Source organism: Oncorhynchus clarkii, unplaced genomic scaffold (genome assembly GCF_045791955.1).
Source record: "Oncorhynchus clarkii lewisi isolate Uvic-CL-2024 unplaced genomic scaffold, UVic_Ocla_1.0 unplaced_contig_1042_pilon_pilon, whole genome shotgun sequence".
NCBI classification, from domain to species: domain Eukaryota; kingdom Metazoa; phylum Chordata; class Actinopteri; order Salmoniformes; family Salmonidae; genus Oncorhynchus; species Oncorhynchus clarkii.
In genome coordinates, this window is record NW_027258070.1 from 133,423 (window position 1) to 151,275 (window position 17,853).

At 46.1% G+C, this 17,853-nt stretch overlaps 59 non-coding genes across 59 annotated transcripts; all 59 read left to right on the forward strand.

The window, feature by feature from the left end:
- Positions 1-52: 52 nt before the first annotated feature.
- LOC139395051 (5S ribosomal RNA) lies at positions 53-171 on the forward strand. The gene has a single exon (XR_011630164.1). It is a non-coding gene; the product is annotated as a 5S ribosomal RNA (ribosomal RNA).
- A 177-nt stretch (positions 172-348) lies between these two features.
- On the forward strand, positions 349-467 carry LOC139395052 (5S ribosomal RNA). Its single transcript, XR_011630165.1, has one exon. It is a non-coding gene; the product is annotated as a 5S ribosomal RNA (ribosomal RNA).
- Positions 468-644: 177 nt separating this feature from the next.
- Positions 645-763, forward strand: LOC139395053 (5S ribosomal RNA). The gene has a single exon (XR_011630166.1). It is a non-coding gene; the product is annotated as a 5S ribosomal RNA (ribosomal RNA).
- Positions 764-940: 177 nt separating this feature from the next.
- On the forward strand, positions 941-1,059 carry LOC139395055 (5S ribosomal RNA). Its single transcript, XR_011630167.1, has one exon. It is a non-coding gene; the product is annotated as a 5S ribosomal RNA (ribosomal RNA).
- A 177-nt stretch (positions 1,060-1,236) lies between these two features.
- LOC139395056 (5S ribosomal RNA) lies at positions 1,237-1,355 on the forward strand. Its single transcript, XR_011630168.1, has one exon. It is a non-coding gene; the product is annotated as a 5S ribosomal RNA (ribosomal RNA).
- Positions 1,356-1,532: 177 nt separating this feature from the next.
- Positions 1,533-1,651, forward strand: LOC139395057 (5S ribosomal RNA). Its single transcript, XR_011630169.1, has one exon. It is a non-coding gene; the product is annotated as a 5S ribosomal RNA (ribosomal RNA).
- Positions 1,652-1,828: 177 nt separating this feature from the next.
- Positions 1,829-1,947, forward strand: LOC139395058 (5S ribosomal RNA). Its single transcript, XR_011630170.1, has one exon. It is a non-coding gene; the product is annotated as a 5S ribosomal RNA (ribosomal RNA).
- Positions 1,948-2,124: 177 nt separating this feature from the next.
- Positions 2,125-2,243, forward strand: LOC139395059 (5S ribosomal RNA). The gene has a single exon (XR_011630171.1). It is a non-coding gene; the product is annotated as a 5S ribosomal RNA (ribosomal RNA).
- A 177-nt stretch (positions 2,244-2,420) lies between these two features.
- On the forward strand, positions 2,421-2,539 carry LOC139395060 (5S ribosomal RNA). The gene has a single exon (XR_011630172.1). It is a non-coding gene; the product is annotated as a 5S ribosomal RNA (ribosomal RNA).
- Positions 2,540-2,716: 177 nt separating this feature from the next.
- LOC139395062 (5S ribosomal RNA) lies at positions 2,717-2,835 on the forward strand. The gene has a single exon (XR_011630174.1). It is a non-coding gene; the product is annotated as a 5S ribosomal RNA (ribosomal RNA).
- Positions 2,836-3,012: 177 nt separating this feature from the next.
- Positions 3,013-3,131, forward strand: LOC139395063 (5S ribosomal RNA). The gene has a single exon (XR_011630175.1). It is a non-coding gene; the product is annotated as a 5S ribosomal RNA (ribosomal RNA).
- Positions 3,132-3,308: 177 nt separating this feature from the next.
- Positions 3,309-3,427, forward strand: LOC139395064 (5S ribosomal RNA). The gene has a single exon (XR_011630176.1). It is a non-coding gene; the product is annotated as a 5S ribosomal RNA (ribosomal RNA).
- A 177-nt stretch (positions 3,428-3,604) lies between these two features.
- Positions 3,605-3,723, forward strand: LOC139395065 (5S ribosomal RNA). The gene has a single exon (XR_011630177.1). It is a non-coding gene; the product is annotated as a 5S ribosomal RNA (ribosomal RNA).
- Positions 3,724-3,900: 177 nt separating this feature from the next.
- On the forward strand, positions 3,901-4,019 carry LOC139395066 (5S ribosomal RNA). The gene has a single exon (XR_011630178.1). It is a non-coding gene; the product is annotated as a 5S ribosomal RNA (ribosomal RNA).
- A 177-nt stretch (positions 4,020-4,196) lies between these two features.
- LOC139395068 (5S ribosomal RNA) lies at positions 4,197-4,315 on the forward strand. The gene has a single exon (XR_011630180.1). It is a non-coding gene; the product is annotated as a 5S ribosomal RNA (ribosomal RNA).
- A 177-nt stretch (positions 4,316-4,492) lies between these two features.
- On the forward strand, positions 4,493-4,611 carry LOC139395069 (5S ribosomal RNA). Its single transcript, XR_011630181.1, has one exon. It is a non-coding gene; the product is annotated as a 5S ribosomal RNA (ribosomal RNA).
- A 177-nt stretch (positions 4,612-4,788) lies between these two features.
- LOC139395071 (5S ribosomal RNA) lies at positions 4,789-4,907 on the forward strand. Its single transcript, XR_011630182.1, has one exon. It is a non-coding gene; the product is annotated as a 5S ribosomal RNA (ribosomal RNA).
- A 177-nt stretch (positions 4,908-5,084) lies between these two features.
- Positions 5,085-5,203, forward strand: LOC139395072 (5S ribosomal RNA). The gene has a single exon (XR_011630183.1). It is a non-coding gene; the product is annotated as a 5S ribosomal RNA (ribosomal RNA).
- Positions 5,204-5,399: 196 nt separating this feature from the next.
- On the forward strand, positions 5,400-5,518 carry LOC139395073 (5S ribosomal RNA). Its single transcript, XR_011630184.1, has one exon. It is a non-coding gene; the product is annotated as a 5S ribosomal RNA (ribosomal RNA).
- A 177-nt stretch (positions 5,519-5,695) lies between these two features.
- On the forward strand, positions 5,696-5,814 carry LOC139395075 (5S ribosomal RNA). The gene has a single exon (XR_011630186.1). It is a non-coding gene; the product is annotated as a 5S ribosomal RNA (ribosomal RNA).
- A 177-nt stretch (positions 5,815-5,991) lies between these two features.
- On the forward strand, positions 5,992-6,110 carry LOC139395076 (5S ribosomal RNA). The gene has a single exon (XR_011630187.1). It is a non-coding gene; the product is annotated as a 5S ribosomal RNA (ribosomal RNA).
- Positions 6,111-6,287: 177 nt separating this feature from the next.
- Positions 6,288-6,406, forward strand: LOC139395077 (5S ribosomal RNA). The gene has a single exon (XR_011630188.1). It is a non-coding gene; the product is annotated as a 5S ribosomal RNA (ribosomal RNA).
- A 177-nt stretch (positions 6,407-6,583) lies between these two features.
- On the forward strand, positions 6,584-6,702 carry LOC139395078 (5S ribosomal RNA). Its single transcript, XR_011630189.1, has one exon. It is a non-coding gene; the product is annotated as a 5S ribosomal RNA (ribosomal RNA).
- Positions 6,703-6,879: 177 nt separating this feature from the next.
- LOC139395079 (5S ribosomal RNA) lies at positions 6,880-6,998 on the forward strand. The gene has a single exon (XR_011630190.1). It is a non-coding gene; the product is annotated as a 5S ribosomal RNA (ribosomal RNA).
- Positions 6,999-7,175: 177 nt separating this feature from the next.
- LOC139395080 (5S ribosomal RNA) lies at positions 7,176-7,294 on the forward strand. Its single transcript, XR_011630191.1, has one exon. It is a non-coding gene; the product is annotated as a 5S ribosomal RNA (ribosomal RNA).
- Positions 7,295-7,471: 177 nt separating this feature from the next.
- LOC139395081 (5S ribosomal RNA) lies at positions 7,472-7,590 on the forward strand. The gene has a single exon (XR_011630192.1). It is a non-coding gene; the product is annotated as a 5S ribosomal RNA (ribosomal RNA).
- Positions 7,591-7,850: 260 nt separating this feature from the next.
- LOC139395082 (5S ribosomal RNA) lies at positions 7,851-7,969 on the forward strand. The gene has a single exon (XR_011630193.1). It is a non-coding gene; the product is annotated as a 5S ribosomal RNA (ribosomal RNA).
- Positions 7,970-8,146: 177 nt separating this feature from the next.
- LOC139395083 (5S ribosomal RNA) lies at positions 8,147-8,265 on the forward strand. The gene has a single exon (XR_011630194.1). It is a non-coding gene; the product is annotated as a 5S ribosomal RNA (ribosomal RNA).
- A 177-nt stretch (positions 8,266-8,442) lies between these two features.
- On the forward strand, positions 8,443-8,561 carry LOC139395084 (5S ribosomal RNA). Its single transcript, XR_011630195.1, has one exon. It is a non-coding gene; the product is annotated as a 5S ribosomal RNA (ribosomal RNA).
- Positions 8,562-8,738: 177 nt separating this feature from the next.
- Positions 8,739-8,857, forward strand: LOC139395086 (5S ribosomal RNA). The gene has a single exon (XR_011630197.1). It is a non-coding gene; the product is annotated as a 5S ribosomal RNA (ribosomal RNA).
- Positions 8,858-9,034: 177 nt separating this feature from the next.
- LOC139395087 (5S ribosomal RNA) lies at positions 9,035-9,153 on the forward strand. The gene has a single exon (XR_011630198.1). It is a non-coding gene; the product is annotated as a 5S ribosomal RNA (ribosomal RNA).
- A 177-nt stretch (positions 9,154-9,330) lies between these two features.
- Positions 9,331-9,449, forward strand: LOC139395088 (5S ribosomal RNA). The gene has a single exon (XR_011630199.1). It is a non-coding gene; the product is annotated as a 5S ribosomal RNA (ribosomal RNA).
- Positions 9,450-9,626: 177 nt separating this feature from the next.
- On the forward strand, positions 9,627-9,745 carry LOC139395089 (5S ribosomal RNA). The gene has a single exon (XR_011630200.1). It is a non-coding gene; the product is annotated as a 5S ribosomal RNA (ribosomal RNA).
- A 177-nt stretch (positions 9,746-9,922) lies between these two features.
- On the forward strand, positions 9,923-10,041 carry LOC139395090 (5S ribosomal RNA). The gene has a single exon (XR_011630201.1). It is a non-coding gene; the product is annotated as a 5S ribosomal RNA (ribosomal RNA).
- A 177-nt stretch (positions 10,042-10,218) lies between these two features.
- On the forward strand, positions 10,219-10,337 carry LOC139395091 (5S ribosomal RNA). Its single transcript, XR_011630202.1, has one exon. It is a non-coding gene; the product is annotated as a 5S ribosomal RNA (ribosomal RNA).
- A 177-nt stretch (positions 10,338-10,514) lies between these two features.
- On the forward strand, positions 10,515-10,633 carry LOC139395092 (5S ribosomal RNA). The gene has a single exon (XR_011630203.1). It is a non-coding gene; the product is annotated as a 5S ribosomal RNA (ribosomal RNA).
- Positions 10,634-10,810: 177 nt separating this feature from the next.
- LOC139395093 (5S ribosomal RNA) lies at positions 10,811-10,929 on the forward strand. Its single transcript, XR_011630204.1, has one exon. It is a non-coding gene; the product is annotated as a 5S ribosomal RNA (ribosomal RNA).
- Positions 10,930-11,106: 177 nt separating this feature from the next.
- LOC139395094 (5S ribosomal RNA) lies at positions 11,107-11,225 on the forward strand. The gene has a single exon (XR_011630205.1). It is a non-coding gene; the product is annotated as a 5S ribosomal RNA (ribosomal RNA).
- Positions 11,226-11,479: 254 nt separating this feature from the next.
- On the forward strand, positions 11,480-11,598 carry LOC139395095 (5S ribosomal RNA). The gene has a single exon (XR_011630206.1). It is a non-coding gene; the product is annotated as a 5S ribosomal RNA (ribosomal RNA).
- A 177-nt stretch (positions 11,599-11,775) lies between these two features.
- On the forward strand, positions 11,776-11,894 carry LOC139395098 (5S ribosomal RNA). The gene has a single exon (XR_011630208.1). It is a non-coding gene; the product is annotated as a 5S ribosomal RNA (ribosomal RNA).
- Positions 11,895-12,071: 177 nt separating this feature from the next.
- On the forward strand, positions 12,072-12,190 carry LOC139395099 (5S ribosomal RNA). The gene has a single exon (XR_011630209.1). It is a non-coding gene; the product is annotated as a 5S ribosomal RNA (ribosomal RNA).
- A 177-nt stretch (positions 12,191-12,367) lies between these two features.
- LOC139395100 (5S ribosomal RNA) lies at positions 12,368-12,486 on the forward strand. Its single transcript, XR_011630210.1, has one exon. It is a non-coding gene; the product is annotated as a 5S ribosomal RNA (ribosomal RNA).
- Positions 12,487-12,663: 177 nt separating this feature from the next.
- Positions 12,664-12,782, forward strand: LOC139395101 (5S ribosomal RNA). The gene has a single exon (XR_011630211.1). It is a non-coding gene; the product is annotated as a 5S ribosomal RNA (ribosomal RNA).
- Positions 12,783-13,042: 260 nt separating this feature from the next.
- LOC139395103 (5S ribosomal RNA) lies at positions 13,043-13,161 on the forward strand. Its single transcript, XR_011630212.1, has one exon. It is a non-coding gene; the product is annotated as a 5S ribosomal RNA (ribosomal RNA).
- Positions 13,162-13,338: 177 nt separating this feature from the next.
- LOC139395104 (5S ribosomal RNA) lies at positions 13,339-13,457 on the forward strand. Its single transcript, XR_011630213.1, has one exon. It is a non-coding gene; the product is annotated as a 5S ribosomal RNA (ribosomal RNA).
- A 177-nt stretch (positions 13,458-13,634) lies between these two features.
- On the forward strand, positions 13,635-13,753 carry LOC139395105 (5S ribosomal RNA). The gene has a single exon (XR_011630214.1). It is a non-coding gene; the product is annotated as a 5S ribosomal RNA (ribosomal RNA).
- Positions 13,754-14,013: 260 nt separating this feature from the next.
- On the forward strand, positions 14,014-14,132 carry LOC139395106 (5S ribosomal RNA). The gene has a single exon (XR_011630215.1). It is a non-coding gene; the product is annotated as a 5S ribosomal RNA (ribosomal RNA).
- A 177-nt stretch (positions 14,133-14,309) lies between these two features.
- Positions 14,310-14,428, forward strand: LOC139395107 (5S ribosomal RNA). Its single transcript, XR_011630216.1, has one exon. It is a non-coding gene; the product is annotated as a 5S ribosomal RNA (ribosomal RNA).
- Positions 14,429-14,605: 177 nt separating this feature from the next.
- On the forward strand, positions 14,606-14,724 carry LOC139395108 (5S ribosomal RNA). Its single transcript, XR_011630217.1, has one exon. It is a non-coding gene; the product is annotated as a 5S ribosomal RNA (ribosomal RNA).
- Positions 14,725-14,901: 177 nt separating this feature from the next.
- On the forward strand, positions 14,902-15,020 carry LOC139395110 (5S ribosomal RNA). The gene has a single exon (XR_011630219.1). It is a non-coding gene; the product is annotated as a 5S ribosomal RNA (ribosomal RNA).
- Positions 15,021-15,197: 177 nt separating this feature from the next.
- LOC139395111 (5S ribosomal RNA) lies at positions 15,198-15,316 on the forward strand. Its single transcript, XR_011630220.1, has one exon. It is a non-coding gene; the product is annotated as a 5S ribosomal RNA (ribosomal RNA).
- Positions 15,317-15,493: 177 nt separating this feature from the next.
- LOC139395112 (5S ribosomal RNA) lies at positions 15,494-15,612 on the forward strand. The gene has a single exon (XR_011630221.1). It is a non-coding gene; the product is annotated as a 5S ribosomal RNA (ribosomal RNA).
- Positions 15,613-15,789: 177 nt separating this feature from the next.
- Positions 15,790-15,908, forward strand: LOC139395113 (5S ribosomal RNA). Its single transcript, XR_011630222.1, has one exon. It is a non-coding gene; the product is annotated as a 5S ribosomal RNA (ribosomal RNA).
- Positions 15,909-16,085: 177 nt separating this feature from the next.
- Positions 16,086-16,204, forward strand: LOC139395114 (5S ribosomal RNA). Its single transcript, XR_011630223.1, has one exon. It is a non-coding gene; the product is annotated as a 5S ribosomal RNA (ribosomal RNA).
- A 177-nt stretch (positions 16,205-16,381) lies between these two features.
- LOC139395115 (5S ribosomal RNA) lies at positions 16,382-16,500 on the forward strand. Its single transcript, XR_011630224.1, has one exon. It is a non-coding gene; the product is annotated as a 5S ribosomal RNA (ribosomal RNA).
- Positions 16,501-16,677: 177 nt separating this feature from the next.
- On the forward strand, positions 16,678-16,796 carry LOC139395116 (5S ribosomal RNA). Its single transcript, XR_011630225.1, has one exon. It is a non-coding gene; the product is annotated as a 5S ribosomal RNA (ribosomal RNA).
- Positions 16,797-16,973: 177 nt separating this feature from the next.
- Positions 16,974-17,092, forward strand: LOC139395117 (5S ribosomal RNA). The gene has a single exon (XR_011630226.1). It is a non-coding gene; the product is annotated as a 5S ribosomal RNA (ribosomal RNA).
- A 177-nt stretch (positions 17,093-17,269) lies between these two features.
- On the forward strand, positions 17,270-17,388 carry LOC139395118 (5S ribosomal RNA). Its single transcript, XR_011630227.1, has one exon. It is a non-coding gene; the product is annotated as a 5S ribosomal RNA (ribosomal RNA).
- A 260-nt stretch (positions 17,389-17,648) lies between these two features.
- On the forward strand, positions 17,649-17,767 carry LOC139395119 (5S ribosomal RNA). Its single transcript, XR_011630228.1, has one exon. It is a non-coding gene; the product is annotated as a 5S ribosomal RNA (ribosomal RNA).
- Positions 17,768-17,853: the final 86 nt, after the last annotated feature.

A 17,853-nucleotide genomic window follows, 5' to 3' on the forward strand; every position in this document is an offset into this window, starting at 1 on the left:
AAATTATGGCTACAGTATATGCAATTTCATCCACTTTTTGAGATTGCCTTTCGCTTACGGCCACACCGGCCTGAGTACGCCTGATCTCGTCCGATCTCGGAAGCTAAGCAGGGTCGGGCCTGGTTAGTACTTGGATGGGAGACCGCCTGGGAATACCAGGTGCTGTAAGCTTTTTGTCACTGCCTTGTGGAATTTCAACTCTTTGTCCGTTTTTTCCCACAAGGCTGAAATATGTGCCCTCGCTTTGAAATAAGTAAGCAAGGTTAGTTTGTATTTCATCCAACAATCTGTACTACAAATTATGGCTACAGTATATGCAATTTCATCCACTTTTTGAGATTGCCTTTCGCTTACGGCCACACCGGCCTGAGTACGCCTGATCTCGTCCGATCTCGGAAGCTAAGCAGGGTCGGGCCTGGTTAGTACTTGGATGGGAGACCGCCTGGGAATACCAGGTGCTGTAAGCTTTTTGTCACTGCCTTGTGGAATTTCAACTCTTTGTCCGTTTTTTCCCACAAGGCTGAAATATGTGCCCTCGCTTTGAAATAAGTAAGCAAGGTTAGTTTGTATTTCATCCAACAATCTGTACCACAAATTATGGCTACAGTATATGCAATTTCATCCACTTTTTGAGATTGCCTTTCGCTTACGGCCACACCGGCCTGAGTACGCCTGATCTCGTCCGATCTCGGAAGCTAAGCAGGGTCGGGCCTGGTTAGTACTTGGATGGGAGACCGCCTGGGAATACCAGGTGCTGTAAGCTTTTTGTCACTGCCTTGTGGAATTTCAACTCTTTGTCCGTTTTTTCCCACAAGGCTGAAATATGTGCCCTCGCTTTGAAATAAGTAAGCAAGGTTAGTTTGTATTTCATCCAACAATCTGTACCACAAATTATGGCTACAGTATATGCAATTTCATCCACTTTTTGAGATTGCCTTTCGCTTACGGCCACACCGGCCTGAGTACGCCTGATCTCGTCCGATCTCGGAAGCTAAGCAGGGTCGGGCCTGGTTAGTACTTGGATGGGAGACCGCCTGGGAATACCAGGTGCTGTAAGCTTTTTGTCACTGCCTTGTGGAATTTCAACTCTTTGTCCGTTTTTTCCCACAAGGCTGAAATATGTGCCCTCGCTTTGAAATAAGTAAGCAAGGTTAGTTTGTATTTCATCCAACAATCTGTACCACAAATTATGGCTACAGTATATGCAATTTCATCCACTTTTTGAGATTGCCTTTCGCTTACGGCCACACCGGCCTGAGTACGCCTGATCTCGTCCGATCTCGGAAGCTAAGCAGGGTCGGGCCTGGTTAGTACTTGGATGGGAGACCGCCTGGGAATACCAGGTGCTGTAAGCTTTTTGTCACTGCCTTGTGGAATTTCAACTCTTTGTCCGTTTTTTCCCACAAGGCTGAAATATGTGCCCTCGCTTTGAAATAAGTAAGCAAGGTTAGTTTGTATTTCATCCAACAATCTGTACCACAAATTATGGCTACAGTATATGCAATTTCATCCACTTTTTGAGATTGCCTTTCGCTTACGGCCACACCGGCCTGAGTACGCCTGATCTCGTCCGATCTCGGAAGCTAAGCAGGGTCGGGCCTGGTTAGTACTTGGATGGGAGACCGCCTGGGAATACCAGGTGCTGTAAGCTTTTTGTCACTGCCTTGTGGAATTTCAACTCTTTGTCCGTTTTTTCCCACAAGGCTGAAATATGTGCCCTCGCTTTGAAATAAGTAAGCAAGGTTAGTTTGTATTTCATCCAACAATCTGTACCACAAATTATGGCTACAGTATATGCAATTTCATCCACTTTTTGAGATTGCCTTTCGCTTACGGCCACACCGGCCTGAGTACGCCTGATCTCGTCCGATCTCGGAAGCTAAGCAGGGTCGGGCCTGGTTAGTACTTGGATGGGAGACCGCCTGGGAATACCAGGTGCTGTAAGCTTTTTGTCACTGCCTTGTGGAATTTCAACTCTTTGTCCGTTTTTTCCCACAAGGCTGAAATATGTGCCCTCGCTTTGAAATAAGTAAGCAAGGTTAGTTTGTATTTCATCCAACAATCTGTACCACAAATTATGGCTACAGTATATGCAATTTCATCCACTTTTTGAGATTGCCTTTCGCTTACGGCCACACCGGCCTGAGTACGCCTGATCTCGTCCGATCTCGGAAGCTAAGCAGGGTCGGGCCTGGTTAGTACTTGGATGGGAGACCGCCTGGGAATACCAGGTGCTGTAAGCTTTTTGTCACTGCCTTGTGGAATTTCAACTCTTTGTCCGTTTTTTCCCACAAGGCTGAAATATGTGCCCTCGCTTTGAAATAAGTAAGCAAGGTTAGTTTGTATTTCATCCAACAATCTGTACCACAAATTATGGCTACAGTATATGCAATTTCATCCACTTTTTGAGATTGCCTTTCGCTTACGGCCACACCGGCCTGAGTACGCCTGATCTCGTCCGATCTCGGAAGCTAAGCAGGGTCGGGCCTGGTTAGTACTTGGATGGGAGACCGCCTGGGAATACCAGGTGCTGTAAGCTTTTTGTCACTGCCTTGTGGAATTTCAACTCTTTGTCCGTTTTTTCCCACAAGGCTGAAATATGTGCCCTCGCTTTGAAATAAGTAAGCAAGGTTAGTTTGTATTTCATCCAACAATCTGTACCACAAATTATGGCTACAGTATATGCAATTTCATCCACTTTTTGAGATTGCCTTTCGCTTACGGCCACACCGGCCTGAGTACGCCTGATCTCGTCCGATCTCGGAAGCTAAGCAGGGTCGGGCCTGGTTAGTACTTGGATGGGAGACCGCCTGGGAATACCAGGTGCTGTAAGCTTTTTGTCACTGCCTTGTGGAATTTCAACTCTTTGTCCGTTTTTTCCCACAAGGCTGAAATATGTGCCCTCGCTTTGAAATAAGTAAGCAAGGTTAGTTTGTATTTCATCCAACAATCTGTACCACAAATTATGGCTACAGTATATGCAATTTCATCCACTTTTTGAGATTGCCTTTCGCTTACGGCCACACCGGCCTGAGTACGCCTGATCTCGTCCGATCTCGGAAGCTAAGCAGGGTCGGGCCTGGTTAGTACTTGGATGGGAGACCGCCTGGGAATACCAGGTGCTGTAAGCTTTTTGTCACTGCCTTGTGGAATTTCAACTCTTTGTCCGTTTTTTCCCACAAGGCTGAAATATGTGCCCTCGCTTTGAAATAAGTAAGCAAGGTTAGTTTGTATTTCATCCAACAATCTGTGCTACAAATTATGGCTACAGTATATGCAATTTCATCCACTTTTTGAGATTGCCTTTCGCTTACGGCCACACCGGCCTGAGTACGCCTGATCTCGTCCGATCTCGGAAGCTAAGCAGGGTCGGGCCTGGTTAGTACTTGGATGGGAGACCGCCTGGGAATACCAGGTGCTGTAAGCTTTTTGTCACTGCCTTGTGGAATTTCAACTCTTTGTCCGTTTTTTCCCACAAGGCTGAAATATGTGCCCTCGCTTTGAAATAAGTAAGCAAGGTTAGTTTGTATTTCATCCAACAATCTGTACCACAAATTATGGCTACAGTATATGCAATTTCATCCACTTTTTGAGATTGCCTTTCGCTTACGGCCACACCGGCCTGAGTACGCCTGATCTCGTCCGATCTCGGAAGCTAAGCAGGGTCGGGCCTGGTTAGTACTTGGATGGGAGACCGCCTGGGAATACCAGGTGCTGTAAGCTTTTTGTCACTGCCTTGTGGAATTTCAACTCTTTGTCCGTTTTTTCCCACAAGGCTGAAATATGTGCCCTCGCTTTGAAATAAGTAAGCAAGGTTAGTTTGTATTTCATCCAACAATCTGTACCACAAATTATGGCTACAGTATATGCAATTTCATCCACTTTTTGAGATTGCCTTTCGCTTACGGCCACACCGGCCTGAGTACGCCTGATCTCGTCCGATCTCGGAAGCTAAGCAGGGTCGGGCCTGGTTAGTACTTGGATGGGAGACCGCCTGGGAATACCAGGTGCTGTAAGCTTTTTGTCACTGCCTTGTGGAATTTCAACTCTTTGTCCGTTTTTTCCCACAAGGCTGAAATATGTGCCCTCGCTTTGAAATAAGTAAGCAAGGTTAGTTTGTATTTCATCCAACAATCTGTACCACAAATTATGGCTACAGTATATGCAATTTCATCCACTTTTTGAGATTGCCTTTCGCTTACGGCCACACCGGCCTGAGTACGCCTGATCTCGTCCGATCTCGGAAGCTAAGCAGGGTCGGGCCTGGTTAGTACTTGGATGGGAGACCGCCTGGGAATACCAGGTGCTGTAAGCTTTTTGTCACTGCCTTGTGGAATTTCAACTCTTTGTCCGTTTTTTCCCACAAGGCTGAAATATGTGCCCTCGCTTTGAAATAAGTAAGCAAGGTTAGTTTGTATTTCATCCAACAATCTGTACCACAAATTATGGCTACAGTATATGCAATTTCATCCACTTTTTGAGATTGCCTTTCGCTTACGGCCACACCGGCCTGAGTACGCCTGATCTCGTCCGATCTCGGAAGCTAAGCAGGGTCGGGCCTGGTTAGTACTTGGATGGGAGACCGCCTGGGAATACCAGGTGCTGTAAGCTTTTTGTCACTGCCTTGTGGAATTTCAACTCTTTGTCCGTTTTTTCCCACAAGGCTGAAATATGTGCCCTCGCTTTGAAATAAGTAAGCAAGGTTAGTTTGTATTTCATCCAACAATCTGTACCACAAATTATGGCTACAGTATATGCAATTTCATCCACTTTTTGAGATTGCCTTTCGCTTACGGCCACACCGGCCTGAGTACGCCTGATCTCGTCCGATCTCGGAAGCTAAGCAGGGTCGGGCCTGGTTAGTACTTGGATGGGAGACCGCCTGGGAATACCAGGTGCTGTAAGCTTTTTGTCACTGCCTTGTGGAATTTCAACTCTTTGTCCGTTTTTTCCCACAAGGCTGAAATATGTGCCCTCGCTTTGAAATAAGTAAGCAAGGTTAGTTTGTATTTCATCCAACAATCTGTACCACAAATTATGGCTACAGTATATGCAATTTCATCCACTTTTTGAGATTGCCTTTCGCTTACGGCCACACCGGCCTGAGTACGCCTGATCTCGTCCGATCTCGGAAGCTAAGCAGGGTCGGGCCTGGTTAGTACTTGGATGGGAGACCGCCTGGGAATACCAGGTGCTGTAAGCTTTTTGTCACTGCCTTGTGGAATTTCAACTCTTTGTCCGTTTTTTCCCACAAGGCTGAAATATGTGCCCTCGCTTTGAAATAAGTAAGCAAGGTTAGTTTGTATTTCATCCAACAATCTGTGCTACAAATTATGGCTACAGTATATGCAATTTCTTCCACTTTTTGAGTGACACAAAGATGCTTGAGATAGTTTCTCGCTTACGGCCACACCGGCCTGAGTACGCCTGATCTCGTCCGATCTCGGAAGCTAAGCAGGGTCGGGCCTGGTTAGTACTTGGATGGGAGACCGCCTGGGAATACCAGGTGCTGTAAGCTTTTTGTCACTGCCTTGTGGAATTTCAACTCTTTGTCCGTTTTTTCCCACAAGGCTGAAATATGTGCCCTCGCTTTGAAATAAGTAAGCAAGGTTAGTTTGTATTTCATCCAACAATCTGTACCACAAATTATGGCTACAGTATATGCAATTTCATCCACTTTTTGAGATTGCCTTTCGCTTACGGCCACACCGGCCTGAGTACGCCTGATCTCGTCCGATCTCGGAAGCTAAGCAGGGTCGGGCCTGGTTAGTACTTGGATGGGAGACCGCCTGGGAATACCAGGTGCTGTAAGCTTTTTGTCACTGCCTTGTGGAATTTCAACTCTTTGTCCGTTTTTTCCCACAAGGCTGAAATATGTGCCCTCGCTTTGAAATAAGTAAGCAAGGTTAGTTTGTATTTCATCCAACAATCTGTACCACAAATTATGGCTACAGTATATGCAATTTCATCCACTTTTTGAGATTGCCTTTCGCTTACGGCCACACCGGCCTGAGTACGCCTGATCTCGTCCGATCTCGGAAGCTAAGCAGGGTCGGGCCTGGTTAGTACTTGGATGGGAGACCGCCTGGGAATACCAGGTGCTGTAAGCTTTTTGTCACTGCCTTGTGGAATTTCAACTCTTTGTCCGTTTTTTCCCACAAGGCTGAAATATGTGCCCTCGCTTTGAAATAAGTAAGCAAGGTTAGTTTGTATTTCATCCAACAATCTGTACCACAAATTATGGCTACAGTATATGCAATTTCATCCACTTTTTGAGATTGCCTTTCGCTTACGGCCACACCGGCCTGAGTACGCCTGATCTCGTCCGATCTCGGAAGCTAAGCAGGGTCGGGCCTGGTTAGTACTTGGATGGGAGACCGCCTGGGAATACCAGGTGCTGTAAGCTTTTTGTCACTGCCTTGTGGAATTTCAACTCTTTGTCCGTTTTTTCCCACAAGGCTGAAATATGTGCCCTCGCTTTGAAATAAGTAAGCAAGGTTAGTTTGTATTTCATCCAACAATCTGTACCACAAATTATGGCTACAGTATATGCAATTTCATCCACTTTTTGAGATTGCCTTTCGCTTACGGCCACACCGGCCTGAGTACGCCTGATCTCGTCCGATCTCGGAAGCTAAGCAGGGTCGGGCCTGGTTAGTACTTGGATGGGAGACCGCCTGGGAATACCAGGTGCTGTAAGCTTTTTGTCACTGCCTTGTGGAATTTCAACTCTTTGTCCGTTTTTTCCCACAAGGCTGAAATATGTGCCCTCGCTTTGAAATAAGTAAGCAAGGTTAGTTTGTATTTCATCCAACAATCTGTACCACAAATTATGGCTACAGTATATGCAATTTCATCCACTTTTTGAGATTGCCTTTCGCTTACGGCCACACCGGCCTGAGTACGCCTGATCTCGTCCGATCTCGGAAGCTAAGCAGGGTCGGGCCTGGTTAGTACTTGGATGGGAGACCGCCTGGGAATACCAGGTGCTGTAAGCTTTTTGTCACTGCCTTGTGGAATTTCAACTCTTTGTCCGTTTTTTCCCACAAGGCTGAAATATGTGCCCTCGCTTTGAAATAAGTAAGCAAGGTTAGTTTGTATTTCATCCAACAATCTGTACCACAAATTATGGCTACAGTATATGCAATTTCATCCACTTTTTGAGATTGCCTTTCGCTTACGGCCACACCGGCCTGAGTACGCCTGATCTCGTCCGATCTCGGAAGCTAAGCAGGGTCGGGCCTGGTTAGTACTTGGATGGGAGACCGCCTGGGAATACCAGGTGCTGTAAGCTTTTTGTCACTGCCTTGTGGAATTTCAACTCTTTGTCCGTTTTTTCCCACAAGGCTGAAATATGTGCCCTCGCTTTGAAATAAGTAAGCAAGGTTAGTTTGTATTTCATCCAACAATCTGTACCACAAATTATGGCTACAGTATATGCAATTTCATCCACTTTTTGAGATTGCCTTTCGCTTACGGCCACACCGGCCTGAGTACGCCTGATCTCGTCCGATCTCGGAAGCTAAGCAGGGTCGGGCCTGGTTAGTACTTGGATGGGAGACCGCCTGGGAATACCAGGTGCTGTAAGCTTTTTGTCACTGCCTTGTGGAATTTCAACTCTTTGTCCGTTTTTTCCCACAAGGCTGAAATATGTGCCCTCGCTTTGAAATAAGTAAGCAAGGTTAGTTTGTATTTCATCCAACAATCTGTGCTACAAATTATGGCTACAGTATATGCAATTTCTTCCACTTTTTGAGTGACACAAAGATGCTTATCTAAATGGTGAAAATGCAACAGCTGTTAATCAGGCTCACTTTGACTTTACATAGTGCACCAAGAGATAGTTTCTCGCTTACGGCCACACCGGCCTGAGTACGCCTGATCTCGTCCGATCTCGGAAGCTAAGCAGGGTCGGGCCTGGTTAGTACTTGGATGGGAGACCGCCTGGGAATACCAGGTGCTGTAAGCTTTTTGTCACTGCCTTGTGGAATTTCAACTCTTTGTCCGTTTTTTCCCACAAGGCTGAAATATGTGCCCTCGCTTTGAAATAAGTAAGCAAGGTTAGTTTGTATTTCATCCAACAATCTGTACCACAAATTATGGCTACAGTATATGCAATTTCATCCACTTTTTGAGATTGCCTTTCGCTTACGGCCACACCGGCCTGAGTACGCCTGATCTCGTCCGATCTCGGAAGCTAAGCAGGGTCGGGCCTGGTTAGTACTTGGATGGGAGACCGCCTGGGAATACCAGGTGCTGTAAGCTTTTTGTCACTGCCTTGTGGAATTTCAACTCTTTGTCCGTTTTTTCCCACAAGGCTGAAATATGTGCCCTCGCTTTGAAATAAGTAAGCAAGGTTAGTTTGTATTTCATCCAACAATCTGTACCACAAATTATGGCTACAGTATATGCAATTTCATCCACTTTTTGAGATTGCCTTTCGCTTACGGCCACACCGGCCTGAGTACGCCTGATCTCGTCCGATCTCGGAAGCTAAGCAGGGTCGGGCCTGGTTAGTACTTGGATGGGAGACCGCCTGGGAATACCAGGTGCTGTAAGCTTTTTGTCACTGCCTTGTGGAATTTCAACTCTTTGTCCGTTTTTTCCCACAAGGCTGAAATATGTGCCCTCGCTTTGAAATAAGTAAGCAAGGTTAGTTTGTATTTCATCCAACAATCTGTACCACAAATTATGGCTACAGTATATGCAATTTCATCCACTTTTTGAGATTGCCTTTCGCTTACGGCCACACCGGCCTGAGTACGCCTGATCTCGTCCGATCTCGGAAGCTAAGCAGGGTCGGGCCTGGTTAGTACTTGGATGGGAGACCGCCTGGGAATACCAGGTGCTGTAAGCTTTTTGTCACTGCCTTGTGGAATTTCAACTCTTTGTCCGTTTTTTCCCACAAGGCTGAAATATGTGCCCTCGCTTTGAAATAAGTAAGCAAGGTTAGTTTGTATTTCATCCAACAATCTGTACCACAAATTATGGCTACAGTATATGCAATTTCATCCACTTTTTGAGATTGCCTTTCGCTTACGGCCACACCGGCCTGAGTACGCCTGATCTCGTCCGATCTCGGAAGCTAAGCAGGGTCGGGCCTGGTTAGTACTTGGATGGGAGACCGCCTGGGAATACCAGGTGCTGTAAGCTTTTTGTCACTGCCTTGTGGAATTTCAACTCTTTGTCCGTTTTTTCCCACAAGGCTGAAATATGTGCCCTCGCTTTGAAATAAGTAAGCAAGGTTAGTTTGTATTTCATCCAACAATCTGTACCACAAATTATGGCTACAGTATATGCAATTTCATCCACTTTTTGAGATTGCCTTTCGCTTACGGCCACACCGGCCTGAGTACGCCTGATCTCGTCCGATCTCGGAAGCTAAGCAGGGTCGGGCCTGGTTAGTACTTGGATGGGAGACCGCCTGGGAATACCAGGTGCTGTAAGCTTTTTGTCACTGCCTTGTGGAATTTCAACTCTTTGTCCGTTTTTTCCCACAAGGCTGAAATATGTGCCCTCGCTTTGAAATAAGTAAGCAAGGTTAGTTTGTATTTCATCCAACAATCTGTACCACAAATTATGGCTACAGTATATGCAATTTCATCCACTTTTTGAGATTGCCTTTCGCTTACGGCCACACCGGCCTGAGTACGCCTGATCTCGTCCGATCTCGGAAGCTAAGCAGGGTCGGGCCTGGTTAGTACTTGGATGGGAGACCGCCTGGGAATACCAGGTGCTGTAAGCTTTTTGTCACTGCCTTGTGGAATTTCAACTCTTTGTCCGTTTTTTCCCACAAGGCTGAAATATGTGCCCTCGCTTTGAAATAAGTAAGCAAGGTTAGTTTGTATTTCATCCAACAATCTGTACCACAAATTATGGCTACAGTATATGCAATTTCATCCACTTTTTGAGATTGCCTTTCGCTTACGGCCACACCGGCCTGAGTACGCCTGATCTCGTCCGATCTCGGAAGCTAAGCAGGGTCGGGCCTGGTTAGTACTTGGATGGGAGACCGCCTGGGAATACCAGGTGCTGTAAGCTTTTTGTCACTGCCTTGTGGAATTTCAACTCTTTGTCCGTTTTTTCCCACAAGGCTGAAATATGTGCCCTCGCTTTGAAATAAGTAAGCAAGGTTAGTTTGTATTTCATCCAACAATCTGTACCACAAATTATGGCTACAGTATATGCAATTTCATCCACTTTTTGAGATTGCCTTTCGCTTACGGCCACACCGGCCTGAGTACGCCTGATCTCGTCCGATCTCGGAAGCTAAGCAGGGTCGGGCCTGGTTAGTACTTGGATGGGAGACCGCCTGGGAATACCAGGTGCTGTAAGCTTTTTGTCACTGCCTTGTGGAATTTCAACTCTTTGTCCGTTTTTTCCCACAAGGCTGAAATATGTGCCCTCGCTTTGAAATAAGTAAGCAAGGTTAGTTTGTATTTCATCCAACAATCTGTACCACAAATTATGGCTACAGTATATGCAATTTCATCCACTTTTTGAGATTGCCTTTCGCTTACGGCCACACCGGCCTGAGTACGCCTGATCTCGTCCGATCTCGGAAGCTAAGCAGGGTCGGGCCTGGTTAGTACTTGGATGGGAGACCGCCTGGGAATACCAGGTGCTGTAAGCTTTTTGTCACTGCCTTGTGGAATTTCAACTCTTTGTCCGTTTTTTCCCACAAGGCTGAAATATGTGCCCTCGCTTTGAAATAAGTAAGCAAGGTTAGTTTGTATTTCATCCAACAATCTGTACCACAAATTATGGCTACAGTATATGCAATTTCATCCACTTTTTGAGATTGCCTTTCGCTTACGGCCACACCGGCCTGAGTACGCCTGATCTCGTCCGATCTCGGAAGCTAAGCAGGGTCGGGCCTGGTTAGTACTTGGATGGGAGACCGCCTGGGAATACCAGGTGCTGTAAGCTTTTTGTCACTGCCTTGTGGAATTTCAACTCTTTGTCCGTTTTTTCCCACAAGGCTGAAATATGTGCCCTCGCTTTGAAATAAGTAAGCAAGGTTAGTTTGTATTTCATCCAACAATCTGTACCACAAATTATGGCTACAGTATATGCAATTTCATCCACTTTTTGAGATTGCCTTTCGCTTACGGCCACACCGGCCTGAGTACGCCTGATCTCGTCCGATCTCGGAAGCTAAGCAGGGTCGGGCCTGGTTAGTACTTGGATGGGAGACCGCCTGGGAATACCAGGTGCTGTAAGCTTTTTGTCACTGCCTTGTGGAATTTCAACTCTTTGTCCGTTTTTTCCCACAAGGCTGAAATATGTGCCCTCGCTTTGAAATAAGTAAGCAAGGTTAGTTTGTATTTCATCCAACAATCTGTGCTACAAATTATGGCTACAGTATATGCAATTTTCTTTTTGAGTGACACAAAGATGCTTATCTAAATGGTGAAAATGCAACAGCTTTAATCAGGCTCACTTTGACTTTACATAGTGCACCAAGAGATAGTTTCTCGCTTACGGCCACACCGGCCTGAGTACGCCTGATCTCGTCCGATCTCGGAAGCTAAGCAGGGTCGGGCCTGGTTAGTACTTGGATGGGAGACCGCCTGGGAATACCAGGTGCTGTAAGCTTTTTGTCACTGCCTTGTGGAATTTCAACTCTTTGTCCGTTTTTTCCCACAAGGCTGAAATATGTGCCCTCGCTTTGAAATAAGTAAGCAAGGTTAGTTTGTATTTCATCCAACAATCTGTACCACAAATTATGGCTACAGTATATGCAATTTCATCCACTTTTTGAGATTGCCTTTCGCTTACGGCCACACCGGCCTGAGTACGCCTGATCTCGTCCGATCTCGGAAGCTAAGCAGGGTCGGGCCTGGTTAGTACTTGGATGGGAGACCGCCTGGGAATACCAGGTGCTGTAAGCTTTTTGTCACTGCCTTGTGGAATTTCAACTCTTTGTCCGTTTTTTCCCACAAGGCTGAAATATGTGCCCTCGCTTTGAAATAAGTAAGCAAGGTTAGTTTGTATTTCATCCAACAATCTGTACCACAAATTATGGCTACAGTATATGCAATTTCATCCACTTTTTGAGATTGCCTTTCGCTTACGGCCACACCGGCCTGAGTACGCCTGATCTCGTCCGATCTCGGAAGCTAAGCAGGGTCGGGCCTGGTTAGTACTTGGATGGGAGACCGCCTGGGAATACCAGGTGCTGTAAGCTTTTTGTCACTGCCTTGTGGAATTTCAACTCTTTGTCCGTTTTTTCCCACAAGGCTGAAATATGTGCCCTCGCTTTGAAATAAGTAAGCAAGGTTAGTTTGTATTTCATCCAACAATCTGTACCACAAATTATGGCTACAGTATATGCAATTTCATCCACTTTTTGAGATTGCCTTTCGCTTACGGCCACACCGGCCTGAGTACGCCTGATCTCGTCCGATCTCGGAAGCTAAGCAGGGTCGGGCCTGGTTAGTACTTGGATGGGAGACCGCCTGGGAATACCAGGTGCTGTAAGCTTTTTGTCACTGCCTTGTGGAATTTCAACTCTTTGTCCGTTTTTTCCCACAAGGCTGAAATATGTGCCCTCGCTTTGAAATAAGTAAGCAAGGTTAGTTTGTATTTCATCCAACAATCTGTACCACAAATTATGGCTACAGTATATGCAATTTCATCCACTTTTTGAGATTGCCTTTCGCTTACGGCCACACCGGCCTGAGTACGCCTGATCTCGTCCGATCTCGGAAGCTAAGCAGGGTCGGGCCTGGTTAGTACTTGGATGGGAGACCGCCTGGGAATACCAGGTGCTGTAAGCTTTTTGTCACTGCCTTGTGGAATTTCAACTCTTTGTCCGTTTTTTCCCACAAGGCTGAAATATGTGCCCTCGCTTTGAAATAAGTAAGCAAGGTTAGTTTGTATTTCATCCAACAATCTGTGCTACAAATTATGGCTACAGTATATGCAATTTCTTCCACTTTTTGAGTGACACAAAGATGCTTATCTAAATGGTGAAAATGCAACAGCTGTTAATCAGGCTCACTTTGACTTTACATAGTGCACCAAGAGATAGTTTCTCGCTTACGGCCACACCGGCCTGAGTACGCCTGATCTCGTCCGATCTCGGAAGCTAAGCAGGGTCGGGCCTGGTTAGTACTTGGATGGGAGACCGCCTGGGAATACCAGGTGCTGTAAGCTTTTTGTCACTGCCTTGTGGAATTTCAACTCTTTGTCCGTTTTTTCCCACAAGGCTGAAATATGTGCCCTCGCTTTGAAATAAGTAAGCAAGGTTAGTTTGTATTTCATCCAACAATCTGTACCACAAATTATGGCTACAGTATATGCAATTTCATCCACTTTTTGAGATTGCCTTTCGCTTACGGCCACACCGGCCTGAGTACGCCTGATCTCGTCCGATCTCGGAAGCTAAGCAGGGTCGGGCCTGGTTAGTACTTGGATGGGAGACCGCCTGGGAATACCAGGTGCTGTAAGCTTTTTGTCACTGCCTTGTGGAATTTCAACTCTTTGTCCGTTTTTTCCCACAAGGCTGAAATATGTGCCCTCGCTTTGAAATAAGTAAGCAAGGTTAGTTTGTATTTCATCCAACAATCTGTACCACAAATTATGGCTACAGTATATGCAATTTCATCCACTTTTTGAGATTGCCTTTCGCTTACGGCCACACCGGCCTGAGTACGCCTGATCTCGTCCGATCTCGGAAGCTAAGCAGGGTCGGGCCTGGTTAGTACTTGGATGGGAGACCGCCTGGGAATACCAGGTGCTGTAAGCTTTTTGTCACTGCCTTGTGGAATTTCAACTCTTTGTCCGTTTTTTCCCACAAGGCTGAAATATGTGCCCTCGCTTTGAAATAAGTAAGCAAGGTTAGTTTGTATTTCATCCAACAATCTGTGCTACAAATTATGGCTACAGTATATGCAATTTCTTCCACTTTTTGAGTGACACAAAGATGCTTATCTAAATGGTGAAAATGCAACAGCTGTTAATCAGGCTCACTTTGACTTTACATAGTGCACCAAGAGATAGTTTCTCGCTTACGGCCACACCGGCCTGAGTACGCCTGATCTCGTCCGATCTCGGAAGCTAAGCAGGGTCGGGCCTGGTTAGTACTTGGATGGGAGACCGCCTGGGAATACCAGGTGCTGTAAGCTTTTTGTCACTGCCTTGTGGAATTTCAACTCTTTGTCCGTTTTTTCCCACAAGGCTGAAATATGTGCCCTCGCTTTGAAATAAGTAAGCAAGGTTAGTTTGTATTTCATCCAACAATCTGTACCACAAATTATGGCTACAGTATATGCAATTTCATCCACTTTTTGAGATTGCCTTTCGCTTACGGCCACACCGGCCTGAGTACGCCTGATCTCGTCCGATCTCGGAAGCTAAGCAGGGTCGGGCCTGGTTAGTACTTGGATGGGAGACCGCCTGGGAATACCAGGTGCTGTAAGCTTTTTGTCACTGCCTTGTGGAATTTCAACTCTTTGTCCGTTTTTTCCCACAAGGCTGAAATATGTGCCCTCGCTTTGAAATAAGTAAGCAAGGTTAGTTTGTATTTCATCCAACAATCTGTACCACAAATTATGGCTACAGTATATGCAATTTCATCCACTTTTTGAGATTGCCTTTCGCTTACGGCCACACCGGCCTGAGTACGCCTGATCTCGTCCGATCTCGGAAGCTAAGCAGGGTCGGGCCTGGTTAGTACTTGGATGGGAGACCGCCTGGGAATACCAGGTGCTGTAAGCTTTTTGTCACTGCCTTGTGGAATTTCAACTCTTTGTCCGTTTTTTCCCACAAGGCTGAAATATGTGCCCTCGCTTTGAAATAAGTAAGCAAGGTTAGTTTGTATTTCATCCAACAATCTGTACCACAAATTATGGCTACAGTATATGCAATTTCATCCACTTTTTGAGATTGCCTTTCGCTTACGGCCACACCGGCCTGAGTACGCCTGATCTCGTCCGATCTCGGAAGCTAAGCAGGGTCGGGCCTGGTTAGTACTTGGATGGGAGACCGCCTGGGAATACCAGGTGCTGTAAGCTTTTTGTCACTGCCTTGTGGAATTTCAACTCTTTGTCCGTTTTTTCCCACAAGGCTGAAATATGTGCCCTCGCTTTGAAATAAGTAAGCAAGGTTAGTTTGTATTTCATCCAACAATCTGTACCACAAATTATGGCTACAGTATATGCAATTTCATCCACTTTTTGAGATTGCCTTTCGCTTACGGCCACACCGGCCTGAGTACGCCTGATCTCGTCCGATCTCGGAAGCTAAGCAGGGTCGGGCCTGGTTAGTACTTGGATGGGAGACCGCCTGGGAATACCAGGTGCTGTAAGCTTTTTGTCACTGCCTTGTGGAATTTCAACTCTTTGTCCGTTTTTTCCCACAAGGCTGAAATATGTGCCCTCGCTTTGAAATAAGTAAGCAAGGTTAGTTTGTATTTCATCCAACAATCTGTACCACAAATTATGGCTACAGTATATGCAATTTCATCCACTTTTTGAGATTGCCTTTCGCTTACGGCCACACCGGCCTGAGTACGCCTGATCTCGTCCGATCTCGGAAGCTAAGCAGGGTCGGGCCTGGTTAGTACTTGGATGGGAGACCGCCTGGGAATACCAGGTGCTGTAAGCTTTTTGTCACTGCCTTGTGGAATTTCAACTCTTTGTCCGTTTTTTCCCACAAGGCTGAAATATGTGCCCTCGCTTTGAAATAAGTAAGCAAGGTTAGTTTGTATTTCATCCAACAATCTGTACCACAAATTATGGCTACAGTATATGCAATTTCATCCACTTTTTGAGATTGCCTTTCGCTTACGGCCACACCGGCCTGAGTACGCCTGATCTCGTCCGATCTCGGAAGCTAAGCAGGGTCGGGCCTGGTTAGTACTTGGATGGGAGACCGCCTGGGAATACCAGGTGCTGTAAGCTTTTTGTCACTGCCTTGTGGAATTTCAACTCTTTGTCCGTTTTTTCCCACAAGGCTGAAATATGTGCCCTCGCTTTGAAATAAGTAAGCAAGGTTAGTTTGTATTTCATCCAACAATCTGTACCACAAATTATGGCTACAGTATATGCAATTTCATCCACTTTTTGAGATTGCCTTTCGCTTACGGCCACACCGGCCTGAGTACGCCTGATCTCGTCCGATCTCGGAAGCTAAGCAGGGTCGGGCCTGGTTAGTACTTGGATGGGAGACCGCCTGGGAATACCAGGTGCTGTAAGCTTTTTGTCACTGCCTTGTGGAATTTCAACTCTTTGTCCGTTTTTTCCCACAAGGCTGAAATATGTGCCCTCGCTTTGAAATAAGTAAGCAAGGTTAGTTTGTATTTCATCCAACAATCTGTACCACAAATTATGGCTACAGTATATGCAATTTCATCCACTTTTTGAGATTGCCTTTCGCTTACGGCCACACCGGCCTGAGTACGCCTGATCTCGTCCGATCTCGGAAGCTAAGCAGGGTCGGGCCTGGTTAGTACTTGGATGGGAGACCGCCTGGGAATACCAGGTGCTGTAAGCTTTTTGTCACTGCCTTGTGGAATTTCAACTCTTTGTCCGTTTTTTCCCACAAGGCTGAAATATGTGCCCTCGCTTTGAAATAAGTAAGCAAGGTTAGTTTGTATTTCATCCAACAATCTGTACCACAAATTATGGCTACAGTATATGCAATTTCATCCACTTTTTGAGATTGCCTTTCGCTTACGGCCACACCGGCCTGAGTACGCCTGATCTCGTCCGATCTCGGAAGCTAAGCAGGGTCGGGCCTGGTTAGTACTTGGATGGGAGACCGCCTGGGAATACCAGGTGCTGTAAGCTTTTTGTCACTGCCTTGTGGAATTTCAACTCTTTGTCCGTTTTTTCCCACAAGGCTGAAATATGTGCCCTCGCTTTGAAATAAGTAAGCAAGGTTAGTTTGTATTTCATCCAACAATCTGTACCACAAATTATGGCTACAGTATATGCAATTTCATCCACTTTTTGAGATTGCCTTTCGCTTACGGCCACACCGGCCTGAGTACGCCTGATCTCGTCCGATCTCGGAAGCTAAGCAGGGTCGGGCCTGGTTAGTACTTGGATGGGAGACCGCCTGGGAATACCAGGTGCTGTAAGCTTTTTGTCACTGCCTTGTGGAATTTCAACTCTTTGTCCGTTTTTTCCCACAAGGCTGAAATATGTGCCCTCGCTTTGAAATAAGTAAGCAAGGTTAGTTTGTATTTCATCCAACAATCTGTACCACAAATTATGGCTACAGTATATGCAATTTCATCCACTTTTTGAGATTGCCTTTCGCTTACGGCCACACCGGCCTGAGTACGCCTGATCTCGTCCGATCTCGGAAGCTAAGCAGGGTCGGGCCTGGTTAGTACTTGGATGGGAGACCGCCTGGGAATACCAGGTGCTGTAAGCTTTTTGTCACTGCCTTGTGGAATTTCAACTCTTTGTCCGTTTTTTCCCACAAGGCTGAAATATGTGCCCTCGCTTTGAAATAAGTAAGCAAGGTTAGTTTGTATTTCATCCAACAATCTGTGCTACAAATTATGGCTACAGTATATGCAATTTCTTCCACTTTTTGAGTGACACAAAGATGCTTATCTAAATGGTGAAAATGCAACAGCTGTTAATCAGGCTCACTTTGACTTTACATAGTGCACCAAGAGATAGTTTCTCGCTTACGGCCACACCGGCCTGAGTACGCCTGATCTCGTCCGATCTCGGAAGCTAAGCAGGGTCGGGCCTGGTTAGTACTTGGATGGGAGACCGCCTGGGAATACCAGGTGCTGTAAGCTTTTTGTCACTGCCTTGTGGAATTTCAACTCTTTGTCCGTTTTTTCCCACAAGGCTGAAATATGTGCCCTCGCTTTGAAATAAGTAA